This window comes from Myxocyprinus asiaticus, chromosome 3, assembly GCF_019703515.2.
Source record: "Myxocyprinus asiaticus isolate MX2 ecotype Aquarium Trade chromosome 3, UBuf_Myxa_2, whole genome shotgun sequence".
Taxonomy (NCBI): Eukaryota; Metazoa; Chordata; class Actinopteri; order Cypriniformes; family Catostomidae; genus Myxocyprinus; species Myxocyprinus asiaticus.
In genome coordinates, this window is record NC_059346.1 from 52,498,469 (window position 1) to 52,509,126 (window position 10,658).

General features: G+C 37.4%; 1 protein-coding gene across 1 annotated transcript in view; it reads right to left on the reverse strand.

The window, feature by feature from the left end:
• slc31a1 (solute carrier family 31 member 1) overlaps window positions 1-10,267 on the reverse strand; it is a 25,544-nt gene extending 15,277 nt beyond the window's left edge. Inside the window, exon 1 of the mRNA XM_051674173.1 lies at window positions 10,121-10,267. The gene's annotated coding sequence lies outside the window, so the exon portion shown is untranslated. The remainder of the gene's footprint in view (window positions 1-10,120) is intronic.
• Between the last annotated feature and the right edge of the window lie 391 nt (window positions 10,268-10,658).

Here is a 10,658-nt window from a genome sequence, read left to right on the forward strand (position 1 = left end):
CCACACCGTTTGGCTTGCACCAAATCGTGACCCTTCCATTCGGTTTGTTTCGTACGCCACTGCCTATCTAGATGACATCATTATATATAGTAATGATTGGCAGCAGCTTATGCAGCATCTGAGGGTGGTTCTGAGGTCGCTGCAACGGGTGGGACTCACGGCAAACCCCAAGAAGTGCACAATTGGACGGGTGGTGGTACGGTATCTGGAGTTCTACTTGGGTCATGGGCTGGTGCACCCCCAAATTGATAAGACCACAGCAGTTGCGGCCTGCCCGAGACCCAAGATCAAAAAGGAGGTGAGACAGTTCCTGGGGCTGGCTGGCTATTATAGAAGGTTTGTGCCTAATTATTCGGACGTCACCAGCCTGCTGACTGATCTCACTAAAAAGGGAGCCCCAGACCCAGTCCAGTGGTCGGAGTCATGCCAACAGGCTTTTATACAGGTGAAGGCTGCACTTTGTGGTGGGCCGTTGTTACATGCTCCTGATTTTTCTCTCCCTTTTGTTGTACAGACCGATGCATCGGACAGGGGGTTGGGAGCCATGTTGTCCCAGGTGGTCGAGGGGGAGAAGCACCTGATGCTGTACATCAGCCATAAGCTTTTGGCGAGAAAACCGTGTTTTGAACACCTGTCTCTGCAAAACGTTTGCTAAACATGTTTTATTATCATTTAATGTAAGAACTTTGACTTGTTAATGGATATTATTTAATAAAAGTGAATGTTTGTCACTGACTGTAAACCTCTCTGCCCTGCGTGACGTAACACACACATGCATCTCGACGAAATGGGAGTTGAAGATTTTCACACGAGATTCCAAGTTAAAAGTCCGACACAATGTGTCATTACGTTGCACTTTCCCCAGTTGAAAGGTGGGAATTCAGACACTCCGAGTTGAATGGAACGCTTCTTGAATCATCACAGGAACAACAATACGGAGCATCGAGGCTTTCCCCACAGGAGCGGACACTTGAACACACACACACACACCAGGCATGTGACAGTGGACTCAACGTGCTGCGAGTGTTTCAAACAGCTAGACAGAGCGCAGCTAAATGGAACAGAATGCAGCGTCTTCAAAACTGAATTCAACTTAACACGCATATTAAAAACACGATGGTTATGGCATCTCCTGTTAAGGCAACAGCGATTTGAAAACAGACGGTTCAGACAGTCACTAAAAAAACTGGTGTGCGCTTACTAAGATTACTACAGTAACCTGACGGAAGAACAGACAGACGCACGTTGTGCACATTCTTTCATTTTGCTGGGCAGCGAATCTTCACATAATGACAAAATATGATGCATTATATTTTGATTATGCAATCTTTTGTACATTTTGTAATAGATTATTTTATAACAGTCTATAATAATGAATAGACGATACACTGGAACAACAAGATGCAATGCAGCAGCCAAAGACATTTGTCAGACATTTTATTATATATACACAGTTATGTACGTCATTGCCCATTGAGTACTCGACGAGTAATTAGTCAGAGTATTCGAGTAGATAAAATGACCAAAATGCCCATCCCTACTAGCATATAGATTACCTCTAAGCTGACTAACATGGACTAAAAGCCTCTGACATATTTGAATCCCTATAGCCTATACTGTACATCAGTAAATACTTTCAGCCAGCTGATTTCTCCTTACAAAGCCACGATAATAATTATTGTTTCTCTGACAGTGAACTTAATATAGATGGAGAGATCATTAGGAAAATGACGGAAGTTTTGGCCTTGTGTCACCAGCACATATTTCTAGTACATAATGCACAGTCAGCCTGAAGGAAGACATTTTAAATTACATAATCAGGAAGAGGATTTAAAACGAGCTCTACAAAGACTGCCATGAGACAATGGGGTACTGTTGCCCTGACTTGCTAGTGCACTTTCTTACAGAGACAAATCAAAGCACTTAACTCTATTAAGCATTTCTTAGAGAGGTAAAACCCAAGATAAACTATACCTAGTAGTTGTGTGACATCAGTACAGCCTGAAATTTACTTTTACTGTTTGGCCAATTCAGAGAAAAATATGGCACAGGACTTCATGCAACTACGGAGTCGGGTTTCAATAACTGGTTTTCTAGTTCAGCAAAACAATTAACCTATAAATAAACATGCACATTGAATCCAGGGACCTTCCTTTCTTGTATGTGCATTGCGCAACCTCCATTCGTTTGATACGTGAAAACCGCATAGGTGCTGTACAGGAAACAGAATTGATTAGTTCACCTCTCGAGTCTTCTGGTCCGAGTCGTTCGTTCTTTTGTCACGTGACAGCCGTATACGCTATGCACATACAGCTGTTACGTGACAAAAGAATGAAAAGAAGATTCCAGAGGTGAACTAATCATTTGTTTCTCATAATTTGTCCTTGGCTGCATTATCAATTTTTCCTTATTGGGACTATAATCAAAGCGTAAGTAGACATTTTTGGGGGGGATTTGGCTATTGAAAATGTAACATTTTAATTGAATTCCGCTAAAATGAACGAAATGAACTAAATGACTTGAAAAAAAGATTTGTTCATTTTGCTGAACGAGACTCAAAGATTCAAGTCAGTAAAATGATCCGATCTTCCCATCACTAGTATACAGCAACAAAAGCAAGTCCGAGAATGTGATCGAAGGAATCTTTTCCTTGTGGTCTAACTTTGCAGCTCTCAACTAATATTTTGCCAAATTTTTCACACAATTCAAGCAAGGTTTTCAGATAAATTCTTACAGGACAAAATAAATAATTGACAATAATGTTAAAAGGAATAATGTAAAATGAACATTCTACACTGTTAAAATTATTTAACAAACCCCAAATTTTCATACTTTGAGATATTTTGCAGAATGTCCAAGCTGCTATTTACTTATTTTCCCCAATGAGTTTTGAGAGCTATGGGAGGATGGGAAAATTTTCAGTAAATGATGACTAAAATTTCAGTCTGTTCTTCAAACAAAGCGATTGTACGGATTTAAAAAACTTGCACTGGTGCACTAGTACAGGCTAGTGGATGTCGTAGGGCACTATATAATCCATTTTATTTCTTTCCAAATTCCGTTTTATTTTTTTCCCAAATTCTGTGTTTTCCGTTTTATTTTTTCGGAATTCCGTGTTTTAAAGTTTAATTCAAATGTATCATAAAAAATTTAAAAAAAAAAATCTAATTAAAATGAATTCATAGAATTTTAATCAAATGAAAAACAAAACAATTATCTCTCAAAATACCATTACATTATTTTTACAAAATTAATTTCTTCTATACAGATCCTTACAGCATAATCCAATAAACAATTTTGGAGTTATTATTTCATTTTTTTGTCAAATACAGTGCTGCACAGAAGAGCATCACAGATTAATGAAATCTTTGATGAAAACATTCATTCAGTACAACAGAATTCTTGCTTGTGAGATATTGCTTAAATATAATGTAATATTGTTTAATTGTTTTTATTTATTACTACATTAAATATTACATTTTACTATACAGTAGTAGTATATTTCTGTTGCAATTTCTTCAATTTCACGTGTCTAGTTAATTTGAGCTTTTATTTTGGCGTAAAGCCAAATTAAGCAATTTGAGTTTGTATATTTTAGATGACAGCTTTACACCACAGGATAAGCAGTTTGTTATATGGCTTAAATGTGCTTATTAAACTGCAAATTGCTCCAATCTAATAATATACAGTTGTGCTCAAAAGTTTGCATACCCTGACAGAAATTGTGAAATTTTGGCATTGATTTTGAAAATATGACTGATCACTATCCCTTTTATTTAGGGATAGTGATCATATGAAGCCATTTATTATCACATAGTTCTTTTGCTCCTTTTTAAATCATAATGGTAACAGAAATCACACAAATGGCCCTGATCAAAAGTTTACATCCCTTTGTTTTGCCTTGTTACAGACACACAAGGTGACACACACAGGTTTAAATGGCAATTAAAGGTTAATTTCTCACACCTGTGGCTTTTTAAATTGCAATTAGTGTCTGTGTATAAATAGTCAATGAGTTTGTTAGCTCTCACGTGGATGCACTAAGCAGGCTAGATACTGAGCCATGGGGAGCAGAAAAGAACTGTCAAAAGACCTGCGTAACAAGGTAATGGAACTTTATAAAGATGGAAAAGGATATAAAAAGAAATCCAAAGCCTTGAAAATGCCAGTCAGTACTGCTCAATCACTTATTTAGAAGTGGAAAATTCAGGGGATCTCTTGATACCAAGCCAAGGTCAGGTAGACCAAGAAAGATTTCAGCCACAACTGCCAGAAGAATTGTTCGGGATACAAAGAAAAACCCACAGGTAACCTCAGGAGAAATATAGGCTGCTCTGGAAAAAGACGGTGTGGTTGTTTCAAGGAGCACAATACTTGTTGACCCCTCTCCAAACATAGCGCTTATGTTTGTGACCATAAAGCTCTATTTTGGTCTCGTCACTCCAAATTACAGTGTGCCAGAAGCTGTGAGGCATGTCAAGGTGTTGTCGGGCATATTGTAACTAGGGATGTGCGAGACTAGTCTACTAAACGGTTCTGATGCTGCTAGTCGACACTGGAATTACGGTTAATATTTCCCCCCATTAAACTGATAATAATTTTTACACATTTATGTTTAGTTTTATATTTTTACAGAGGCTGCACTTAAATTACTGTCATATTAATGTTACATATTTTAAATAGAATTAATAATACAAATATTATTTAAAAAAGAGGATTTCTGGAGCAGATACAGAGTTTAATTTCACCTCAGTCTGCGTTTGCTTCTTCCCTCTCACTCGCGGCGCACGCAGGAAAATGGCCTCTCGCTAGACAAGCAAACTCAGCAAAGTAGTTATGAAATCACTTCAGTAGTGCGGGAATCGGCTTTCCAAATGTTTGAAAGTCCCTATGGATGTTTTCGCATTTGAGTCTTCTTTACATCTGTGCATGCTTGGATGTTATTTTTCCACTGAGCGGGCTTTTTCAAGCGCAGGAAAGACGCCTCAGGTGAGTCAAGTCCCGTCTTTCACCGGACCATGTCGACGGGTTAATTTTGCTCATCCAAAAAATTATGCTTTTGAGTACGTAGCCTAGAAAATAACTGTTTTAGACTAGTTATGCCATTTTTTTAATCTGCCGATCAAGAAGGCTATTTTCAACGAGGTGCCGACTGCTTAACGAGTTAAACTATCTTTTATTCTGTGTGCACGTCATGTTTAGAATACATTAGGTTTATTGCAGGCTACATCACAGGCCTATTTTTTCTATCCTATAGCTACTTTTTTCTTTCTTTTATTATATCGTAACTGTAATTGGTTGACGTTCTTTACCGAACAGCTGTCATATTAGATCAATGGTTAATGCACGACTGTACGTCGTGAAATACGCACAACTTTTCAGCGCATTTTTTTTCTCTCTCATAGATTTGGCTTAGTCTACCTGTTAATTATTTTCAACAATGTCCTGACTGTTTTAATATGTTAAGTAACTTTTACTTGGTGATTTCTGTTTAGAACAGGCTTTTACAGTTGTTCCGTTGATCCTGCACTATTCATTCAATTGTTTTCAATAAATATGTCTATTAAATTCGCTAATGTTGATTCAGTGAATATGCATCATGTTCTATATTTAACATACAATGATCATAATTCAAGACGAGCACGTCACAGATAAATACCCCTTTTCAGTGGAATTTAGCATCGGATTTGGAATAGATTAAGTATTTTAAATGGGTCGCATAAACACATTTTTTTTTTTTTTTTTTTTTTTTTTTACTGTTTTCTGAAGGTTGGTTTCTCTGTAGACTAGTCGGTTACAAAACTTCCATTTAAACGACAGTCAAATTAGTCGTAGCGCACATCCTTAATTGTAACCGGGCTTTTTTTGGCATTGGCTTCTTTCTGGCAACTCGACCATGCAGCTCAATTTGTTCAAGTATCGTCGTTTTGTGCTCCTTGAAACAACCACACCATCTTTTTCCAGAGCAGCCTGTATTTCTCCTGAGGTTACCTGTGGGTTTTTCTTTGTATCCCGAACAATTCTTCTGGCAGTTGTGGCTGAAATCTTTCTTGGTCTACCTGACCTTGGCTTGGTATCAAGAGATCCCCGAATTTTCCACTTCTTAATAAGTGATTGAACAGTACTGACTGGAATTTTCAAGGCTTTGGATATCTTTTGATATCCTTTTCCATCTTTATAAAGTTCCATTACCTTGTTACGCAGGTCTTTTGACAGTTCTTTTCTGCTCCCCATGGCTCAGTATCTAGCCTGCTCAGTGCATCCACGTGAGAGCTAACAAACTCATTGACTATTTATACACAGACTCTAAATGCAATTTAAATCCTTAAATAAAAGACAGTTTTTTTTTTTTGCATGATCAGTCATATTTTCAAAATCAATGCCAAAATTTCACAATTTCTGCCAGGGTATGAAAACTTTTGAGCACAACTGTATACAGTAGTCTGCACGTGCTGCACTCCTCAAGCTTAATGTGCACTCTGCTGTCTGTAATCTATTACAAATACAAATCACACATTACGCTTATGCTTATGAGGTGTTATTGAGATTCATCCTAAATGGACTTACACAGGACACCTTCATGTGCCTGTCTGGATTTAAATGTTTTTCTACATAAACGTGCACAGACAGACATCTTTGACCGCTTGATACATATATCGGCCGCTTTTAAAAGACGCGGTGTCAAGTTACAACTCTGAAGAGAAGAAGCTCTCTCTCATCCAGCTGAGCACAAATGCGTCACGGACACGTCTGTGCACCCATCTGTGCTATTTTTAATTGTTGGTGTATGAAAACATGATAGAATGATACTGGAAACTGGATGTGGATGTGTCTTCAGTGTATTTTAGAGTCGACTGAATGTTCGGTTCATATCATACCAGTCATAATACTCATTCAAGCTTTGCACAGGAACAGTTATTGAAGGAAGGGGCAGTTAAAACATGCGGTCGCAAAAACCGTGTAAACAATTTAATTCATGAACACTTCATATGTCATGACTGTGTGATAGTTTATGGTGCTGAAATCCTGTTTACACTGGGCGTGTTTACACAAAATTTCTAAACCTTTTATTTGTATTATTGGCAGTAGTAGCACCACCGTGTGCAATGCAAAATGGAACGGGACACCTGTTTACTGTTACAAAACGACGCACCACAACTAGGGTTGCAGCGGTATACCGGTTTCACGGTATACCACGGTATGAAAATTGACGGTTATCATACCATGTACATTTGCTTATCTACAGTATTGAAAAAAATGCAACCAGACGGAGAATCTCACCTGCGCATGCGCATCTCCTTTCCTCCTCAACTGTCTGTCAGACTCGTCAACTTGCCCCACACACACACGTGCAGCAGAGAAAATGTCAGAGAGAAGCGAGGCGAGGGGGTCTGACATAAGTGAGTGTGTGTGTGAGTTATAGCAGTGTTTCTCAACTGGTGGGTCGCGACCCAAAAGTGGGTCACTGGTCTATTCGGACTAGGTCATGGACAGCAGGGAAAGAACAATGACATGGTTCTCCCGTTGAAGATATTTCGGCAGCCGTCCAAGTGATAGCCTATTTAGGACTGCCGAGGCAGATTTAATGATAATCTTGCAATCAGCTTAAGGCTTCTCATCTGCACTTTCGCACAAGTGTAACGGAACCAGCTCGCGATATGCTCTTCTCTCTGGTGCGCGCGTGCAACAACCGGGCTTCCCTCGATATTGCGGAGCGCAGACCTCAAAACTGATGTGACCAATTTAAATTTTAGTGAGACTTTTCTAGTTTAAAGTGTTACGGAGGAAGTCAAGTCAAACCCATCAAACAGGCAGCCACATGAGTAAAAGTAACTTATGTTTTGACAAAATGTTACAGTTATATAAATATAGTTTCATATGAAATAATCTAAAGGTAGAATCTATTTGACCTCATTTTATATCAACAGTGGCAGATGTAGTTAAAGTTTCAAAATGTGTTTCAGCTAGTACTAATTTTTTCATAAATACTATAATTTATTATTATTATTACTATTATTTAAGACTGACCTAACCAAGGTAATGAGGAGCCATTCCTCCTGTGTAATATGTTCTGTTTGAATTATGTTTGAAATTAGAAACTAACGGGATAATAATGGGCTCATGTAAGTAAATATGCTCTTCAATTTTTAAAAGGGGGGAGAGAAAACTTTCTGTCGCTTTTGCTGTTGATGTCAACAACAAAAATAATGTCACTTGATGCATGTCCTTGTACTTGAAAACCATGAACAAAACTATGCAACATAAAAGGAAATGCGACCCAGTATAAATTAAATACAGGTTATGTTTTTACTATGGTGGGTCGCCACTTGATTTCCGATGTAAAATCTGGTCCCGAAGCAAAACTAGTTGAGAACCAGTGAGTTAAAGGTACAGAGAGGAGCAGTCTGGCTGCGCTGTCGCGCACCTACAGTATATGTTAATTGTTAATAATCATAGGACATTACTTTAAAGCTCACACAGCTGATGATATTTTTCATTTAGTAGTTAAACATGCTAACATGTAAACTAACATGCTTTAGTTATATAACATGTTATAGTTACATGTTATTTTTTTTATCATGTTTATAATTCAGTTAGCTTTCTTATTTATTATATTTATTTTCAAAAGGGAGACTTTTTTTTTTTTTACACATACTTACATAAAAAAAAAAAAAAAAATGGTTTCAAGTTTCAATTATAATAAAGCGTTTGTTCAACCAAAAAAAAAAATAATAATAATCAAGTTTTCACTCCTTTAAGGGTCACTGTAACTGATAATAATAATTGTGTAATACCATATACCGTGATATTTTCTGAGACGGTTATTGTACTGTGAAAATCTCATACCACTGCAACCCTAACCACAACGGACGCTTCGATGGAAGACAGCATCATTGATTATAATGGGTTCTATTGCTTTTGATGCAACTCTCGCGTCCGGTGTAAACAGGGTGTGAGTATTAACAGTTGTGCTTGAAATGAACAGTTTAATATATTCGGATGCAATGTGTTGGATGTGTAAACCCTGACATTTAGTTTTATAATGTTGTGGAGCTGGTCCATTGTCTTACGACTGAGTTTCAAAAATGGCTGTATTTGAGGGGCTGCACGGTGTTAGCCAATCATAACAGTGAGTGTTGAAGTTTTAAGGAGGCGCTTAGGCCAAAACCGAGCGTTTTAGACAGAGGGCTAAAAACAGGGTGGAAAATGATCATTTATTACTAAATTATGAATGTTTTAATGCAAAAAAAAAAACTTTAATAACATTATCAGTGGATCTCAGGGAAGATAACAAAACGATATATATATATATATATATTTAAAAAAAAGAGCATTTCATGACCTTTTAATAAATTCATCTGATCCCAAATATGTCAAATTCCCTTACATTCCACGTTTATTATTTAATTCTGTTTTATGACTGGATTCAGCAATTCCGTCCGTGCTTTCCGCATTGCGGAATATCATAGGGCCCTAGATTTGTATGGACTACTTTTTAGTTTGATGCTTTTTTTTTTCCCCCGAGCTTGACAGCCCCAGTCCCCATCCACTTTCATTGTAATGAAAACAGCAGCTAGGATATTCTTCAAAACATCTTTTTTGTTCCACGGAAGACATATAAACCATACAGGTCTGGAACAACATGAGGTTGAGTATATGATGACAAAATCTTTTCTTTTAAATGTTGGGCTTTAAATTATGTTTGATGCACTCTCTCTCCCTACTGAGTTTATCAGAGGTTCTCAACACAGTCAGTTGAGCTTCATATCAAACTCAAGTTGCTGAAAAGCAAATGAATTCTGATTCTAATAATCATGAATGACCTGCATTACCAACAAGAATTCCTAACTATTTTAACATATTATACAGTTTATAGTACCGATGTGAATCTCTGAAACATAACTGAATCTCAGGACAATTTCACCAGACTCTTGAACTTATTTACAATGCGCAATCATCTGCTGCTGTCCACAATGATACACACATCATAACGTTTGTGAAGTCGCTATTTTATTTTTTGCTATACTGTATTAATGTCTTTAACAGAGGTCACGCAAGAGTTCTCACGGGGGAAAATATTTCTAACATCACCGAGCTGCTAGAAGACATTTAAACTCACCCTTAAAACACGCAGCGAGTAGTCCACAAATTAGTTTCTTTGATATGGACTGCGCACCATCAGTTTTATGAGAGGAGAAATTTCATCTGATCTTTGCACTGTGACCACTGACCAGCAGTAGATGCTCCGACCAATCATGTGACGTCACGAATAAGGTGTGAAGTCAACTGCAAAACTCAAATATAATTCACAATAAAAGTCCCGACGTCTCTGAGGGAACGGATCAGAGGAGGTTCTCGGTTGATCACTAAACTAATAATAAATAAATATACACACAAAATGTTTCTTACAATGTCTTAATATTATTAGTTAGTCAATATTCCGGGTTCAGTACAAGCTGAGCTCAGTCAACAGCATTTGGAGCATAATGTCACAATGCACCACAAAAAATTATGTCCCGCTTTGTTTTTTTAAACAGAAATAAAAGTGAATGGGGCCAGTCAGTTAACACTGTTTGTAAGTGCTTTACTGTAACCACTATTTTTTTTTTTTTTTTTTAACAAAGGCGGGACGAGTTTAAATTATTTTTTGTGGAAAT